This window comes from Pipistrellus kuhlii, unplaced genomic scaffold, assembly GCF_014108245.1.
Source record: "Pipistrellus kuhlii isolate mPipKuh1 unplaced genomic scaffold, mPipKuh1.p scaffold_m20_p_39, whole genome shotgun sequence".
NCBI classification, from domain to species: Eukaryota; Metazoa; Chordata; class Mammalia; order Chiroptera; family Vespertilionidae; genus Pipistrellus; species Pipistrellus kuhlii.
Genome location: NW_023425539.1, coordinates 1,104,849 through 1,124,442, shown reverse-complemented (window position 1 = coordinate 1,124,442; position 19,594 = coordinate 1,104,849). Strand labels below are relative to the sequence as shown.

The 19,594-nt window shown below is 55.5% G+C and overlaps 1 protein-coding gene across 1 annotated transcript in view; it reads right to left on the bottom strand.

Annotated features, from left to right (window-relative positions):
* Window positions 1–19,594, bottom strand: part of RTN4RL1 (reticulon 4 receptor like 1) — a 70,680-nt gene that overhangs the window by 39,260 nt on the left and 11,826 nt on the right. The gene's annotated exons all lie outside the window — the stretch shown is intronic.

Here is a 19,594-nt window from a genome sequence, read left to right as displayed (position 1 = left end):
GTCCCGGGAGTGGGTTGAATGGGGTCCCAAAAAGCTACGTCCATGTCTAAACCCCGGGGACCTGTGGACGTCACCTTATTGAGAGCCAGGGCCTCTGCAGACGTAATTAGGAATCCTGAAATGAGATTATCCTGGATTACCCAGATGGGCCCTGAGTGTAATGCCGCACGTCCTTGTGAGAGGCAGGAGAGGAGAAGCAGAGAGGGGCGAGCCTGGTGGGGACAGAGGCAGAGAGTTGGGTGATGCAGCCACATGGAGTGCCAACCGGCGCCAGAAGCCGGAGTGGCAAGGGACAGGTCGCCCCCAGCACCTTTAGCGGGAGCGCAGCCCTGCCAACGCCTGTGAACTGTGAGGATGGGTTTGTACTGCGTGAGCCGCTGAATACGCGGCCGTCTGTCCCAGCAGCCCTGGGAAGTGAATACAGCTCCCGGGGAACCAATGGCAGAGCCAGGACGCGAATGTGGCAGGCTGACCCCAGCTCAGGCGGGGCCCACCCGGCATTGCTGCCAGGCCCCAAGCTTTGGGTGCCAGTCCTGGCTCCACCACAATCGAGCTATGTGACCGCCAGGAGGCTGCTGAGCCTCAGCCTACTCATCTGCGAAATGGACGGATTGGACAAGTGGGGTGCCTCCGGGGCTGCCACCGGGAAGAGAAGGACGAGTGGGGTTCTGAGTGGCACAGGTGTGAAGAAGGAAAGAGCTCTAGCAAACTACCTTGGGCCGCAGCTTGTGTGGGCTTCTGGCCGCCCACCGTGTGCTCCTGAGCTCCTGGACACAGCGCACGGACTGTCCTCTGGGAGAACTGGTCCTCCCCAGTCTGCACCGTGTGCTTCCATGGAGCCCGCCCCGCCTGCAGGTGCACCGGCACCCACTCAGCACCCGCTCCCAGGCCTCGGGGACCGGTCCCGGACGGAATCTGGGCCAGTGACATCAGGACCCCAGCTTTTTTCAGACCGTTGAGGGAAAGAAGCTCTCTCTTTCTACTAGTAAAGAAAGGAGAGAGGGACCGAGAGCTGTGGGAGCCTTCTGAGCAGACTCCAGCTCCGGGGAAGCCACACTAAGACACTGAGTCCTGATGACATGGAGTGGTCAGTTACCCCGAAGATGAGCCTTTTAGTTTTAGGAACTGGTGTGATTCCTTTTTCATTCCAACAGTTGGGTTTCAGTCATTATTTATTTATTTTATATTTTTTATTGATTTTTTTACGGAGAGGAAGGGAGAGGGATAGAGAGTTAGAAACATCGATGAGAGAGAAACATCGATCAGCAGCCTACCTACTGGGAATGCACCCGCAACCAAGGTACATGCCCTTGACCGGAATCGAACTTGGGACCTCTCAGTCGACTCTCTATCCATCCACTGAGCCAAACCGGTGAGGGTGGGTTTCGGTCATTTATAACCAGTGTCCCAACTCTCAGGTCACCAGGCACCACCATTTCTAAGGATCTTTCTAACCCTGAAGCATGTGATTTCAAGGTCAGAAAATCCTCATGTGTGCGTCTGCCTGTAATGCTTGTATGTAAGTGGCAGACAGGCCTGCACATGTGTGCTTTCCTCGCGGCACCCTCTCCCCCACATCTCTGAGAAGAGAGCATCACGCCTCCGCTGCCTGCACTGCCCTTAGGAAGCCGCCGGGCCACTGGGTGCAGGCCACACCTCACCAGACGTGTCCGGGGTTCTTCCAGGTTCCGCCCTGAGCCCGGGAGTCTACCTCCTTTAGCATCTGGAGACAATCACCCTGAATCCCTTCTTCAGGACCAGCCATCATGTGGCTCCTCCAGGAGTTCCCAACATGACCTCCTTTTTGTTTTGTTTTTAGCATCTTCACTACTTCCTAGTTCACAATCATGCAATAGACATTTACTGAGCACTTAGTATGTGCCAGGCACAGGGAGAGAGCTGGGGATACAGCCTGAAGAAGTGGACACAAAAAAAGGAGAGAGAAAAGGAAGTGGACACAGTTCCTGTCCTCATGCACTCACAGTCCAGTGCTGCCACGACTGATTACAGCACTGAATAGTTAGCACCGCTCTTCAGCTCTCAGACACCACCGTGGTCCAGGGGGCACTCTCCTCTGGGGAGCTGCAGTCTCTCCTACCTTCCCTGTTCCTCCCCCTTCTCCTTCCCCAAGGTCTCTTCCTCACACAGCAGCCAGGGCAGCCTTCCAGAAACGAATCCTTTAAAAATGTAACCCAGTTCCTCCTGTGGCTCCCATCACAGAGAATACGATCCAGCCACCTCACCATGGCCTACCTGTCCCCCTGCCGCCCCCCTTGCCCCATCCCTGGGTCCCATCTTCATCAAATGCTCCAAGCCCAGGCCCTCTCGGGGACCTTGCATTGGCTTTCTCCTTAGCCCGGCTCCTCTCCTGCTCCCGAATCCAGATGCTGCTTCCTTCATCGCGCTCAGACCTCTGATCAACGTCACTACCCAAAGAGCACCTCACCCCAAACTGCCACCCTCATTTTCTTTCTTTTTTCTTTTTTAAAAAAAATATATATGTTATTGATTTCTTTTTTTTTTCTTTTTCTTTTTTTACAGAGAGGAAGAGAGAGGGAGAGAGAGTTAGAAACATCAATGAGAGAGAAGCATCCATCAGCTGCCTCTTGCACACCCGCTACAGGGAATATGCCCACAACCAAAGTACATGTCCGCAGGCCAATGCTCTATCCACTGAGCCACACCGGTTTCGGCTGCCACCTCACGCTCTGTGTTCTCCCCTTCCCAGTACGCATCAGCCCTGCCAGGCTCTGGTCCGTGCCCACCCGCAGTGTGAGCTCCATGAGAGCAGGGCTGTGCCTGTGTGGCCCACCGCCGAGCCCTCAGCACCCAGGTGGCCGCACCCTGCTGGTGTCGGGAGTTATTTGCTCACTGAATGAATGCAGCTTGAATGCTGTAGGCACGTGTAACTGGGAGACCTGATGTAGTCTGGGGGGCTCAGGACCCCTTTCTGAGGAGGTGTCATCTGAACTGAGCTGGGAAGGAAGAGAGGGAATGATGCAGGTGAGAGGGGTGAGGTGGGGGCAACATCACGGGCAGCGCCATTGCGTGTGGGAGGACCCCGATGTGGAGGGAACGGGCACATCAGTGCGTGAGGGGCAAGTGCAGTCAGGCAAGGTCAGAGGGATACGCAGGGGCTCTGCACAGGAGGCCTGGAAACCCCTGTTTAAAATGGGCCCCACAGACAATGGGGCAGTGCGGGCCTGGGGCAGAGGGTGGGCAGGGCGGGCTTCAGGGGGGTCACTGCGGGGAGAGGACACATGTAATACTTTCAACAATAAAGGATTATTTTTAAAAGAAATAAATAAGTAAAATAAAACAAACCTCTATTCCCAAGAGCTCTGAGAGAACCTGAATGATTTTAAGCAACGTGACAGGGTTAGGTTTTGTCCCCTGTCCGCAGGGCGGAACCTGGAGACAAGACCAAGAGGCTACGGCCACCATCCACATGAGAGACACGGGGCCCTGGTTTGGATGGAGACGGGGAAATGGAGAGCAGGGGATGCATCTCAGCAGCGTGCAAGCGATGGACTGGATTGGTGGACGATGACGAGAGAGGATGACTCAGTGAGCGCTCAGCAGACAGCAAAGCGGCTCCCTCCCCGTCCTAGATTTGGACACTTCTATTAATGTCGCCAAAGATTACAGATGCTTTTTTGGGGGGAAGGCGCATCAAACTTTGACTCACTGTTCTTGCAGGCAAATGCTTCTTCATCATAACAGCCCTTGCAGAGACAGGAAGCTTCGCTGTGAGAGAGCCCGTGGCCAGCTGCCGGGTCACAGCCCTGAGGAAGGAGCCGGGCCTCGGACCCTGGCGGAGGCCGGAGAACGGCCGCGGGGCATTTAACTTCTCAAAATAAAACATGGTCATGGGCGAGGGAGGCATTCTCTCCTTCCTCCAGGGCCCAGAGTCTAGGCGACTGAGCTTTGGGGACAAGAGAAAAGAAATCGTAGGAGAAAGGTCACCACCCTCTACCACCTACATCTCTGCTTCTAGAGGCTTCCATGACCGATACCGTGTTCTCCTGGACTGCCGAAGGCTGTGCATGATCTCAGGGAGCGGAGAAGGTTCCAGAAGCTGGTGTTTGGAACACAGGCCAAGTCTGAGCAATAATGCCCTCCTGAGGCAGAAATCCAGTGGCGTGGGGACGGGGGGTGGGGGTGGGGGGATGTCTCAGGCTTCCTCTAGCTGTAACTGCTGTGCTAGTGGTGCCATTAAAAACGGTCCCCGTGGGTTTTACACCACTGTGACTGCACAGCTGTGCAGTTAAAATGACTAAAATAGTAAACTTTATATGATGCATAACACAAAATAAATAATTAAAAAGATACCTTATAGTCCATAGAAATAACCCACTACCTCATGCTTTAATTTCCCCTACAACGTGCCTGCTGTGGTTGTCTCCCAGCCTGTGGTGGGACACACACAAAAGGCAACGCACTCTGTGCTTCACAGAGAGCTCCACCTTTCCTGTTTCTATCAGGAAGTTCTTGGAATAAAATCAAACCCACTAATACTTAAAACAAGACAAAACAAAAATTGTAAAGCTATCACGGATCCCTAGCTGGTCTGGCTCAGTGGATAGAGCGTCAGCCTGTGGACTGCAGGGTCCTGGGTTGGATTCCAGTCAAGGGCATATGCCCACTGGGTTGCAGGCTCAATTCCCTGTAAGTGGCGTGCAGGAGGCAGCTGACCAGTGATTCTCTCTCATCATTGATGTTTCTATCTCTGTCTCCCTCTCCCTCACTGAAATATATATTTTTTATTTTTTATTATTTTTTATTTTTTTTAGAAAGCCGTCACGGAGCTTTTGGGAGTGGGAATCCTCTGGCGCGGGGCTCCCTGTGCATCGCACAGTGCTCTGTTCTGCTTCCTGCTCCCTCTCCACCTTCCACACACGGCCCCCACGCCCTCCGACCTGCGGCCACATCGGACGGAGCAGGGGCTCAGGCTGCGCACGGAAGGAGTGCCTCTCTGGACTCAGCGCCGAGCAGCGTGCTGCTGTGGCCAATTAGTACCTTGCTCGGTGTAACCAACCGAGTCACAGATTCAATTCGATTCGGCAAACATTTATCGACATCTCAGCACCAGGCGATTCCTGCCTATTCTGTGAGTGCAGTGAAGCTCTGCCTTCTCTCTAGATTAATTTGTATTTTGAGGCAAAAAGGTAGGCTTTAAGTACCTGTAAGAAGCAGTAATGGATGCCTTGAGGAGCGATGTGCATGGGGTGTGCAGCGGGGGTTGGGGATGTGTGGAGGGAGAGGCGCTGAGAAGTGGCCTGAGTCAGTGAGCAGGCCTGGGCTGCAGACAGGGAGGAAAAGTAGACAGAGAAGCCAGATAAAGCCTGGGGGTGGGGTGTTTAAGGCCTTCCCCACTTTCTTTTTAATCGAAATGATAATGCATGCGAGCAGTAAAAAAACAACAACACACCATTCTTTTAAAAAAAAGAACACAAAAGGGTATACAAGGAAAAGTAAATCTTCCCTCTCCCATGCCTCCAGCCCCCGGTATCTTTCTTCAGAGACACGCCACTGTTAACCGTTTCTTTTGTGTCTTTCCAAAAAACTTCTATCGCGTGCAAGCGTATCTTTCCTTTTAAAACCCGCATGGCAAAGCCGTGTACCACCCCTGCCGTTCACTTAGCAATACGCCTTGGCATCCATCCCTTCTCAGCACACACAGGGTCCCCTGTCCCTTGGAGGGCAGAATCCCATTGTCCAGGGGTGTAATCCACCCAATCAGTTCCCCGCCGATGGACATGGAGGGTGCTTCCAGCTTCTGTGGTTATAGGCAGTGATGACATGCATGCTCCTACGTTTCTGCCCACAGCCCCAGGGTGTCAGTCAGATACCTTCCTGGAGGTGGCATTGCTGCGATAGTGAGATCATGGGTGGAGACTGTTAGGTCTGGTTGGAGCTGTGTCTCCAGGGGAGGAGATGGTGTGTACTGAGCCTCAACCAACCTCCTTCCTTGCACACACGGGCCTCCAGTTCCCTCACTGACACATGGCCACCTCAGAGCAAGGGTTTGGGCTGCATGCAAGGCAAGGTTCCCTCTCTGGGTTCAGAGAGAGCCGGCCTGTGTGGCTGGGGACCCAGTGGGGAGCTAAGAGTATGCAGACCCCTGCTGGTCAGGGGCTCAGAGGATGTAGAGGGATCAAAGCTTAAGAGCAAGGCGTTTATGCCGAAACCGGTTTGGCTCAGTGGATAGAGCGTAGGCCTGCGGACTGAAAGGTCCCGGGTCCGATTTCAGTCAAGGCATGTACCTTGGTTGCAGGCACATCCCCGGTAGGGGGTGTGCAGGAGGCAGCTGGTCGATGTTTCTCTCTCATGGATGTTTCTAACTCTCTATCCCTCTCTCTTCCTCTCTGTAAAAAGTCAATAAAATATATATATTTTTAAAAAGCTTAAGAGCAAGGCATTCAGTGAGCACAATGCCTGGCACAGGGTGAGCGCTCCATCAGCATGCGCTGTTATTGGCATTATTATTATTATTATTATTATTATTATTATTATTATTCAGGGGGAGCTCTGTCTTGCCGGCGAACAGGAAAGCTCCCAGGTCGGTCTGTCCGGAGTCCAGTTGACTCGAAGGCGCCTGCTCAGCACTTGGAGCCGGGCGAGAGCTGAGACAGGCAGTTCCCACTTATCACGCGGCATCTGGAACGCCGGGCCTCTGCCAGCACCTAATAAACACCATACTTCATGCCTTGCCGTGGTCGCCCACGCAGCCCCGGGTGCCTGCTGGTGACGCCGGCCGTCGCACACGGTCAGCATTTCGCCCCGGCACATGACTCCTTTGTGACCTGCTTTCTTTTCAAGGTGGCGAGTGCAGCCTGAGTGATGTCACCGTGACATAATGAAACAGTGTGTGTGTGTGTGTGTGTGTGTGTGTGTGTGTGTGTGTGTTGTTGGGGACAAGCTCAGGAGGGTGCATACACCAGAACTTGCAAACTCAGAAGAACACTGGTAAGCTCTGTGACTTGGGAGGTCATTTAACCTTCTTAAGCCTTAATTTCCTCACCTGTGAAATGGGTGAAGTGTTAGTTGCAATAGGATTACTCTGAGGAGTAAACAGATAATGAATTATTTATAATTTTTTTTTTTTTTTTATAGATCAGGCTTACTTCACATTTGATTTCAGGCCCGGCTGGTGTGGCTCAGTGGTTGAGCACAGACCCATGAACGAGAAGGTCACGGTTCGATTCTTAGTCAAGGCACATTCCCAGGTTTTGAGCTGGATCCCCAGTAAGGGGCGTGCAGGAGGCAGCTGATCAATGATTCTCATCATTGACATTTCTATTTCTCTCTCCCTCTCCCTTCCTCTCTGAAGTCAATAAAAACATCTTTTTAAACATTCTTTTAAATTTTTTAAAAAGAAATTCAGGCAGTTGAGAACCTGGAATGTAGCAGTGGCTCCATAAAGCATCCATTTCCTCCCCCTGACCTTCTGTCAAAGTGGTCACCCTTGGACCCAGGCCTCCCATTTCAAGGCGCCGCCATCCCTTGAAACACTTCTGGAACTCCCTTGTAGAAAATGGACTCATTTCTTGAATCCCATCTTGTTTTTAGCCTAAAAAGTTTAAAATCCCGACAACAAAACAAGCCACATCCTGCAGATTGCGCATCTCCTTTATTCACAGCACACAGCTTCAAATTACTTTTGGCCTTTTCCAAAAAATATCAAACCCACCCTCAGAGGTCAAGGACCCGCCACCGGCCGAGTCTATTATGGAGGAAATAGCGTGAGATCTGAAGCAATTTCCCAGGGACTCAACTGTTCGGAGTTAGCACAGCCGAATGGGAACAGAGCACAGCCCCTCCCCACCCACCCTCCAGCCCCACAATGACTCTGAACCGGCAAACGGCGGCTCGAGAGCCACATGCCTCTCTTTTTGGCTCCTTAAGTGTGGCTCTTCCACAAAATACCACGGCCTGGGCGAGTCTGTGTTGAAGAAGTGGCGTTAGAAGAAGTTCAAGTTTAAAAAATTTGGCTCTCCAAAGAAATTTTAGTCGCTGTCCCGTTGATATCTGACTCTGTGGACGAATGAGTTTGCCGACCACTGCCTTAGGACACTTACACCCAAAGCTTCTTTGTAGGAAAACCCGTCTCCCTGCCTCCTGGTTCTACCCTGTGGGTCACCTTTCCGGGCGTCTGGGGGAAGGCAGGCTCTGGGGGAAGTGCGTGACCAGGGGGATTCATGGACGCTGGGTGTGAGATGGGTGTTGAAAGTGGTGGACCGGCCGAAACGGGTTTGGCTCAGCGGTAGAGCGTCGGTCTGCGGACTGAAAGGTCCCAGGTTCGATTCCGGTCAGGGGCATGTATATGGGTTGCGGGCACATCCCCGGTAGGGGGTGTGCAAGAGGCAGCTGGTCGATGTTTCTCTCTCATCGACGTTTCTAGCTCTCTATCACTCTCTCCTCTCTGTAAAAAAAAAATCAATAAAATATATTTTTTTTAAAAAAGAAGAAAGAAAAGAAAGTAAATGGTGGACCCGTCTGAGAGGATGGAGTGGCCTTCCTCCCATCTTCTGCAGGGCACACAGAGAGGCGCAGGGACTCTGGGTCGGAGCTGGGAGCCTCCAGGAGCAGAGGGCAGCGTCCCCCTGCGCCCACACCCCGTGTGCCAAAGGACCCGCCAGCACTCCCAGGGCACACAACTGCCCCGGTCTGAGTTCCCTCAGCCTCGTCCCCAGACAGTCTCCACCCAGAAGATGCCAAAGAGCCCGCTCCGGCCTCTCCCTGCCCGCGTGTGAGCCCACAGTCGGGAAGGCGACCCTGTGCCTGCGGAACCTCTGAGCAGGCGGAGGCCGGGCGGCCCAGGGAAAGGACCCTGGCCCCGGTCAGCCTGGCCTGAGCTCTCACGGCTGGGACAGCACAAGCAGGCTCTGCCGGCTCCCACCTCCAAGCCTCGGTTTTCTTGTCTAAAGAAAGCTTAATAACGCTGGCTGGTTTGGCTCAATGGATAGAACATATCGGCCTGTGGACCAAAGGGTCCCGGGTTTTATTCTGATCAAGGGCACGTATCTTGGTTGCAGGCTCCTCCCCAGCCCGGGCCCTGGTTGGGCATGTGCAGGAGGCAGCCAATCAATGTGTCTTTCTCACATTGATATTTCTCTGTCTCTGTCTCTCTCTCTCAAAAAAAAAAAAAAAAAAAGGCTTAATACCTACTTGGGTTGGGGTTGGGGCATATGAAGATGGAATGAGAGTGGCAGCAAATACAAGGGCCTCTGGTACAGGCCTGTATCTGGAAGGCACAGCTGCCCGCCCTCCCAGGAAGCCTGGGGCCAGGCCGTGAGCCCACAGGGACGGAGGAGTCACGGAGGCCCCAGAGCCCGCCAGCTTTCAGTGTGGCTGTGAGAGAGGCAGTGGAGGAAGCCTCCACAGCGAGTGGGGAGGGGGTGGGCCTAGACTGTCTTGTGGCTTAGTCTGGCGAGGACAAGACCTTTGACCTCCCCTCACGCTCCTCCTGGGCTCCTTCCGGAGAGGAGGGGGCTGGCCCTGGCTGTCCACCGAATCACCATCTGCTGGAGGCAGTGAAGCACAGTGATGAGGATTTGCACTCAACACTGAAAGCACACCTCTGTGTCTTCTTCTTTTTTTAATATATTTTATTGATTTTTTTTTTTTACAGAGAGGAAGGGAGAGGGATAGAGAGCTAGAAACATCGATGAGAGAGAAACATCGACCAGCTGCCTCCTGCACCACCCCCCACGGGGGCATGCCCGCAACCAATGCACATGCCCCTCACCAGAATTGAACCTGGGTCCCTTCGGTCCTCAGACTGATGCTCTATGCACTGAGCCAAACTAGTTTCGGCTCCTCTGTGTCTTCTTGTTGTTGTTAACCCTCACCCGAGGATAGTTTTCCATTGATTTTTAGAGAGAGTGAATGGGAGGGGGAGAGGCAGAGAGAGAAACATCGATGGGAGACACACACACCCATGGGTGGCCTCCCCATGCGCTCTGACCGGGGCCAGGGACCGAGCCTGCAGCCTAAGTACGGCACCTTAGCTGAAATCAAACCCAGGACCCTTCTGCCCACTGAGCCGAACCCTCTGGAGCTCCGTCTTTAGCTGAGATGGCTGCTGCAAGACCCACACTCAGTTAAAGACAAACAAGTCCCTATCCTCTTGCTAATTGGTTCTGATCGATTGGCCTTGTAAGTGGGCCTAATGTAAACCTGGTAAAAAGATGACCCGTACGTCAAGCAAGCCTTGCACTTACACTAGCTGTTGCTCAAGCAACTGAACGAGGTGCATTAACCCACATTTCTCAGGACGCCTTCTCCTTAGAGGCTGTGAGCCCCAGCTTCCCCTATTGGTTAAAGCGTGTGCTGGGCCAGCAGGCCTGCTGACAGGCCCCGGGCCCTATTCACACTCGTGCAGGTTCCGAGGGAGGCGGAGGGAGCGCTGAGCCTGTGGCAGGGGTCCCCGGCCCTGCCCTGGCGGGAGAGGGCTGTGCCCCAGGCGCCGGCGGAGCAGGACCAGGAGCAGGAATCAGTGCTCCCAGCATGCTCAGGGCCCGGCTCCCCTCGGCCTTGTGACTGGCCGGTTCCTCACGGGTCTGTCTCACGGAGCCCATCCTGGGGTCGGGTCACCGCAGCTTTCCCCGCGGAGCTGATGTTCCGCCTTTTATGGTGCCAGTGTCCGGAAACTGATAAAGACAACAAGCACCGGGAGATGGCCTAGGGTTCTCAGCCCGGGGACAGGAGACAGCACCCTCCCCACCGGCCCAGGCCCCCCGCTCTGGCCTGGAGTGCCTCTCCGCCTCTCCGCTGGCCGTGCCCCGACCAGCCGGCCGGCTTCCCTCCGCCCTAATAATAAACCTCAGCTGAGATCCCCCAGCCCCCTCCTCGGGGTTGGATCCTCCATGGTATGCCTTATCGGCCTTGCTTTCCGCCAGCACTTACATTCATGAGAAAAAGGCAAAAGAGCGAAATCAGATAGAAATGTAGGTCTGTTTGCTGTTTTCTCCGATGGAATGGCTCTGGGTAAACAGCAGACGCTTTTGATGAAATCCCAGCAGGCTTAAACAATAAAGCTCGTTACAAACTCAATCTGGCAGCGATATCAGATCTGAGATTGTTTCGGAAAACATGTCAACATTATCTCATGCTCCTTTACAAACTTCCTGGGCTGCCCACTGAGGCGTCTGGGTCAGGGAGATAGGATGGGGGCAACCCCGGTCTCAGAGTGCCTGGGCCTGGGAGCCAGGAGCCGGCTGTTCGGGGTGCGTGCGTGCGTGCGTGTGCGTGCGTGCGTGTGCGTGTGTGTGTGTGTGTGTGTGCATGCGCACGCCTGTGAGCTGTAAAAGCCTAAACGGCCGCTTTGTGGTCATTGCCCACACCAGGAGGGGCACCATTCTCCCTCTCCTATTCCAGTGTTTCCCAACCTTCTCTCATGATGAGAATCACCTGGTGGAGTTGTTAAAACACAGATTCCCGGATCCCAACTAAGAAGTGCTAAACTAGAATTTTTGTGAACATATAGGTAAAATTGTATACTTAACTAGTGCTCTAAGACAGATTTTATATACAGAGCACTAAGTTAGGTATGCAATTTTACCTATATGTTCTCAAAAATTCTAGTTTAGCACTTCTTAGTTGGGATTCGGGAATCTGTGGTTTAACAACTCCACCAGGTGATTCTCATCATGAGAGAAGGTTGGGAAACACTGTCCTATTCCACTGCACCTTCCCTCCCAAACCTGGACTCCCTGCCTCCCTTCGCTCCCAACTCCCACTTTCCATTCGTCAGCCAGCAGAAGTTTTTATTTTTTTTATTATTTTTTAAAAATATATATTTTATTGATTTTGTACAAAGAGGAATGGAGAGAGATAGAGAGTTAGAAACATCGATGAGAGAGAGTCACGGTCAGCTGCCTCTTGCACACCCCCTACTGGGGATGTGCCCACAACCAAGGTACATGTCCTTGACCGGAATCGAACCCGGGACCCTTCAGTCCCCAAGCCGACGCTCTATCCATTGAGCCAAACCGGTCTCGGCCAGCAGAAGTTTTTAAACATGTGAACCAGATCATGCCCTCTCCGATGGCGTTGCTCTGCACTGGGAATAAAACCAAAACTCCTCCATGACCTACAGGACCCTACAGGGCCTGCCGCCGCCTCCTCGTCCCCCGCTCACGACGTGCCAGCTTCCAGGCCTGGAACACCTCTCTGCCGGCCCCGGGCCGCTGCGCCCGCTGGAAACGGCCCACCCCGCCATCCCGGCTCACCTCCCTGACCACCGTGGCCAGGGTCCCTCCTCTTCCCGGCCAAACACAATGCCACATGACCGCTTCTCCTCTGAGCCCAGCCACTACCTGAAACCACTTCGTGTGCCGTGTTCACTGTTGGCTCCTTCGGAATATAATCTCCTTTCGGGCCCAGACTTGGAGTCTCCTGGCGGGCAGCCTGTAACTGGCACACAGGAGGTGCTGCAGGAATGAGTGAATGAATGAATGTCATCACCCCTCTAGGTATTCTCTGGGCAATGCCCAGCAGGCCTGGAGCACAGCCCCATAGAAATACCTTTCAGACTCTCTCCCGGCCTCCCTGGCTGTCTCTGCTCACCCAGGCCTCCCCCAGGACCCCTGCGCCTGGAGCCACCAGGCCTTGGAGGTGAGGTCTGCCCTGGGGCAGGAGCTCAGGCACCCAGGGGGACTCTGTCCCCCCACTTTCACTGTTCCCTTCCCCTCGGCTGCCGCCGCCTCTCCCCCTCCCGGCCCGACTCCCAGGAAGCCTCTGCGATGTGGGCAGGGGTGGGAGGGGAACGGGGTCCTCACTCCCTTCCCGGAAAGTGCAGGCCCTGGTCTGCTGGAGCCCCCGGGGCCCGGGCCGCCATCGATCCCCGCGCTCCGGCCTCTGGCGGGGAGAGCTGCCGCGGCCGCGGAGCCAGACGCTGCGGAGGGGCGGGGCGGGCGGCGGCCTCTGGCTCCGCGGCCCGGATTAAATATTTACTGTGTTTTGTTTGGCCTTGGGGGGAAGGGCGGGAGGCCTGTCCATCGATTCGCGGGCAAAGCGGGGCGGGGCCGGGGGCGCGGGCGGGGCCGGGGCAGGCGTCCTGGAGCAGAGCTACCCCCCAGCCGCAGCCCCAGTCCACCCCTACCCCCTACCCCCACCCCCTACCCTAGCCCCAGTCCACCCCCACCCCCTACCCCACCCCCCTACCCCCACGCCCACCCCCACCCTTACCCCCCGCCAGGACCGCCCCCCCCACCCCCGCCGGCGCCGCGCTCTCTGTAGCCCCGCGCCCTCCGCCGTCCATCCCGCTGCAGACCCGGAGCTGAGCCCCCGAGACCCCGACCTCGACCCCGACCCTGACCCCGACCCTGACCATGACCCTGACCCTGACCCTGACCTGCGACGGTCCGGTCCGAGCGCCGAGGCTGCGCTGGCCGCGTCGTTAGCGCCAGTTCATTGGGGGGGGCGGGAGGGGGGCGGATGCTGGGCCAGATTGGGCCCAGTGCGCCCCCAAAGCCCCGGGCCTCCTCGCCAGGCTCGTCCTGCCTCTGGCTGCTCTTTTCTACCGGAGGAGCGCGGAGACAGCGCCCTGGCCGCTCTGCCAGCGGAGATCTGGGGGAGAAAGGCAAATGGAGGGGTCTCGGCCTGCAGGACCGAGTCTGGGGGCACCTGCGGGGCGGGAGGGCCGCATGCTCTCCCCGCAGCCAGGGGGAACCTGGAGTCCCTTTTCTGGGCTCACACTCACCTCCCAGCCACCGCACTCACAGGGCACACTCAGGCACAAGCGCTGAGAGAAGGACGGAGACCCATCCTCGCTGAGGGCGTTGGTGAGCAGTCACCGCCCCGGTCCCATCCCGAGCGCACACTCAGGGTGACTGCTCTCCAATGACCCGTCACAGGATGTGCACACCCTGAAGAGCTGCCCACATCACACTCTACACGTGGAGATACTCACACGTGCCTACCCTGACCCATCTCTACATATATGTGTGCATGTGCTATAGACATACACATCCAAGGGGCAGCTGGCTCACCCAGTCCTGTGTGTACACACTAATATAAACACACGTACATGCATACTAAGAACCGCCCTGTTCCTACACAAGCATGTGTCTATCCATGTACACACATGTTCACATACAAAGAACACCCATCCCCACCTCTGAACTCGTTGGTGTACACATACACGCATACACAGAGCTGGCAATTCCCTCATCCATCCTTGCACACACGCACACACATGCACTGGTGCCCACCCCCCATCCCATCCCTATATACACGTCCCTCTTCACACACACACTCACACACACACACACACTCTCACACACACACACTCACACACACACACTCACACACACACACTCACACACACACACTCACACACACACATTCACACACACACTCACACACTCACACACACACACTCTCACACACACACAGACTCACACACACACACACACACTCACACACATTCACACACACACACTCACACACACTCACACACACTCACACACACACATTCACACACACACACACACACACACTCACAGACTCACACACACACACACTCTCACACACTCACACACACACTCACACACACTCACACACACACTCACACACACTCACACACACACTCACACACACACATTCACACACACACACACACACACACTCACAGACTCACACACACACACACTCTCACACACTCACACACACACTCACACACACTCACACACACACTCACACACACTCACACACACACTCACACACACACATTCACACTCACACACACACACACACACACACTCACAGACTCACACACACACACACTCACACACATTCACACACACACTCACACACACTCACACACACTCACACACACACACACACACACACACACACACACACACACACACACACACACGCTGGCGCACTGACGACAGGCGGCCTGGGAAGAACTGCAGCCTCCAGCCGGCCCTATTTAAAGAGGAGCATTGCTGGAAAAGGAACAAAAGAAAGCCAGCTATAAATAGCCACCTCCCTCCCCGCTTTCCCTGCCCTCCGGCCGTCATGGCCTTGTCTCTCCTCTCCGCCTGCCTGCCTGCCTGCCTCGGGCCCAGAGCCGCCAGGGCGGGCGTGTCCCCAGGGGCCCTAGAAACCAGGTGGCAAGCCCTGAGCGCTGGGACAGGCCAGGGACCCGGCCTGGGTGGGTGCAGGGGCGCGGGGCCAGCCGCCGGCAGCCCGCTCGGCGTGCAGCGTGGGGCGTGCGTGTGCCCAGCTCAGGGGGAGGGAGGCCGCTTAGGCCGGGGCTGCTGCTGCGGCAGAACTGCGAAGGCTGGCAGCGGCGGGGAGGGGGAGGGGTCTGCCAGGCGGCAGCCAGGCCGCCCTGGGCGCCCGCTTCCCAGGCAGGCCAGCCCTTCCCTGGGTTGGCTCCGGGTTTGGCTCCTGGGCCCCGGTTGGGTTGGGTCGAGGATATTGGGTGCCTGTCAGGAAGCCACATGGGGTGGAGGGAGGACAAGAAGTGAGGGAGAGGATGCAAGTCCTACTGTGAGCTCTAGTTCTGTCACCGACTGGTCCAGCAGCCTGGGGCAAGAGGGGGCCACATCACCCCTCTTCTCAGGGTGTAGGGAAGGCTGCATGAAACACGGGTGTGCCGGGCAGGCCCCCGGGAGCTGTGGAGGGCCCTGGGATCGGCAAGACCACAGACTGCCCTGTGTGTCTGAGAATCAGGTAAAAATAACAATTCCATTGACTGTGTACTTACCATGTGCTAGGCACGGGGCTGTCCTCTGTGAGGCAGATACTGTGTATCTTCCCATTTTACAAATTTAGACACTAGGACGCAAGCTTTCCCTCAAGGTCACACAGGCCCCTAACGCACAAAGCCAGGCTGTAAGCCAAGCTGAGAGTAAGACCAGAGCCCTCCTACCTATGTCCTGTACGTGAGAGACCGGGGTCCCTGGTGCCCAGGTTTGCCCCTCTTCGGGGCCAGTGGAGAGCTGGGCTGGGCTGCCTCCCCCCACCCCCCCAGGCTGGCCCAGGCCTGGACCTGGAAAGGGTGCAGGGAGGGAGCCACTGGTCCACCCTACAGCCCCCACCTCACCCCCACCCCAGGGACTGGCTGCATCAGCTCCTCCCACCACCCCTCTCCTTAGCTCCCCCAGGGGCTTCTCACCAACACTGGAGCGGGGAAGGGGGGAGGGGAGAGCTCAGGCAGACCTACTTTCAAGGCTTTAATCCTTTTTGCTTAAAGGATTTTTTTTTTTTTTTTTTTTTTTTTTTGCTTGGGGAAGACTTGGTCTGATCAGAGGAGAGACGCAGGGAGCTGACAAGCTGCAGAGGATGGGGGGTGAGGAGAAAGAAATACATATTTATTACCCTCAATTATTAAAAAATAGATAGTACTGGATCGTAGGTCCTGGCAGACACCGCAGCAGCTTGCGTGTAAGGACTGTTTTCTATTCTCCCCCTTTCTCTCTCTTTTTAAAAGAAACATTATTTTTTTTTATTTATTTTTCTCATTAATTCTGTTGGGATTGTCATGTGGCTAGTTGTTAGCAAAAATGCCCTGGCCAGTTCCCAGCGGGGTGGAAGGGTTGGCCCTAGAGAGCTGAGCAGTCTACCCCAGGGAGCCTCCATAGCCCATGGAGGGCGGGGAGAGAGATGGCACCCCATTTCAGAGGGAGAGAGGGGGTGAGGCGGGAAGGGTCTGTGCCCCCATTTTGGGCTGCACAGTCTGAGCCCCCGGCAGGCCTGACTGGCAGCTGCTTCTCCCCGGCCCCTCCCGGACAAACTCTCCACCAATGCAGGCCTTCCCGTCCCTGCTCTTCCCCGGGCCGGCGGCTGTGAAACTGACCCACTAGGAGGTGCCACTTCTCACCCCAGACTTCTGAGGGCTGCACTCCCAAGGGCTCTGCCAGCTGCTCAGACACCCTTCTCCCCTCAGGAGTTAAAAAGGGGGCAGCTTGCCAGCTTGTGCAAAGATGGGGAGGCATCCTGCAAGGGCCCTGAGGCCCACTGAGGACTCATCTGCCAAGCAGGCAGGCTGGGGACACCCCAGCCTCCTTCGGTATGGACCCCAGAACAAATAAGGGATCTGCAACGAGGAAAAAGGCCCGGGAGGCAAGGCCACCAGGCAGAGGACTGTGACATTGACTTTGGTACTTGGGTCCCCAAAGAGCCTGGTGCACCGTAGGCCGGGGCGCATGTCTGTTGAAGAACAGAAAAAGATGATGAAGATGGAAAATAACGTCTTGCCCTACCTGGTTTGGCTCAGTGGATAGAGTGTCGGCCGGCCCTCGGACTGAGGGGTCCCGGGTTCGATTCTCCATTGCAGGTTCAAGCCCTGGTCAGTTGTGTGCAGAGGCAACCAATCGATGTCCATCAGTGTGTCTCTCTGCCTCTCCCCCTCCCTTCCACTCTCTCTCAAATATAAAAACGTAAATAAATATATATCTCAACATCTCCCTGAGGTCTTGTTGCATGCCGAGAAGGCGCTTTATATCCATTCTGTCACAAATCTCAGAACCCCAAGAGGCAGGGCACTCGCCCCACTTTTCAGATGGCTATACTGAGGCCCAAAGAATTAAAGCATTTGCCTGAGGTCCCTCTAGCACCAAAGAGCCTACAAACCTGTCAGAAATCACACAAATCCTCCCGAGTTTTGCATGCCACACACCGTAACAACCCCAAGGAAGACTAATGCCTCTACATTCCCCACCCTCCCTGGCTTATCCACGGCCTGCTTCTCTGGAGACCTAGGCCACGTGCACAGCCTCAAAACACGCACTCACACCCTCCCCTCCAGAAACTGTCAGCTCTGTCTGGCCGCTGCCTAGGGTGGAGTCAAGTCGGGGTCCCTAAGGGGCATCACTGACCCCCCACAAGGCTTCCACCTCCCTACTCCCTGGGAGGGCCTTGACCTCCCACCCTGCTCTCCTTTCCCTGCCCGGAAGCCACACAGCGCGTGGACTAAGGCGTGTGCACAGGTGTTGGCAGCAACATGGTTCCTAACAGCAAAAACCTGGAACAGCCTCCATGCACAGCCCAAGGGGACCGGCCGGCACACGATGGGCATTTTGTAACCATTAAAACAGGTTTATGCCGAAACCGGTTTGGCTCAGCGGTAGAGCGTCGGCCTGCAGACTGAAGGGTCCCATGTTCGATTCCTGTCGGGGGCATGTGCATTGGTTGCGGGCACATCCCTGGTAGGGGGCACATCCCTGGTAGGGGGTGTGCAGGAGGCAGCTGGTCGATGTTTCTCTCTCATCGACGTTTCTAGCTCTCTCTCTCCCTTCCTCTCTGTAAAAAAATCAATAAAATATATTAAAAAACAAACAAACAGGTTTAGCCAGGGCCCGTTTGGCTCAGTGGATAGAGAGTCAGCCTGCAGACCAAAGGGTCCCAGGTTCGATTCTGGTCAGGGATATATGATCGGGTTGTAGGCTCAATCCCCCATGGGGGACATGCAGGAGGCAGCCGATCAGTAAATCTCTCTCATCGTTGATGTTTCTATCTCTCCCTTCCTCTCTGAAATCAATTAAAAAATATATATATATTTTTTAAAAACAGGTTTAGAATGACCAGCCTCGGAGCCTTTGAGATATAGCGTGGCTTTAACAAGACAGGCCAGCTGCATGAACGCAGGGGAGAGTGTAGCAGAGAGGAGGCCCCGAGTGTCCCGGGAGGGACGCACTGTCCACTCCTGGGTTGTGGGATTATGTGATTTCCAATGTTTCCTGCCACGCATCATTTGAGAAGTCCCAAGATGTTACTCTGGGAGAAGAAGCTGATGTGTAAATGAGGCAGTGGGTGAGCGAGACAAGACCATACGCAGAACTAAGTTCTATGTTTCCTACTCTGGTGTAAAAGGAAAGGCTTCTGGGAATTGATTTCTGTCCTTGGACACAGGCCAGAGCCTGGGCCACAGGAACAGCCGAGGGGGAGCGGTGTCTGAGCCCAGTGGGCAGGGAATCCCCAGACCTGCCTCTCCTTCCCCTCCCCCATCATCGCTGTGGCTTTGGTCTACGCCTTGGCTCCTCCCCTGGCCAAGGGGCTGACGCGCCTCGGCTGACCCCAAACTCTGATCCTCTCCCAAGGACCTCCAGCATGGGCGGCACCTCAGAACACCTGCCTGCCCACAGCCGGGGGCCCAGAGGCAGCTGGGTGTGGCATCCGCACACTCCTGCTCCCTCATCTGCAGCCCTCTTCCCGCGCGGCAGCAGAGCTTCCGGTGGCTGCAGGGAGCCTGCCCTCACTGCACTGAGGCCTCCGTCCAAATACCACCTTCTCAGAAAGACGTCCAGCCAGTCTCTCTAACATAGCGGCTCCATGGCCACTCTCTGGTCCTTCCTTTGCCCTCTGTTCATTTCCACCTACGCACCCACCCCACCTAACGGAATATAGTGAAGGCATTTATGGTCCCTTCTCCCCGCTAGAACGTGAGCTCCTTATGGACTTGGTTTTCATCCCCTGCTTCATCCTCAGTAGGAAGACACTCAACAGCGGGTCAATGTTTGTCCGATGAAGAGGGCCCTCCCCCACCCCTTTGGCTGACAGGATAAAAGGCGGCCGGCCCCTCCATGGGCAGAGAGATAATCCATAGGGGGCCATGATCTATAACAGGTCTAAG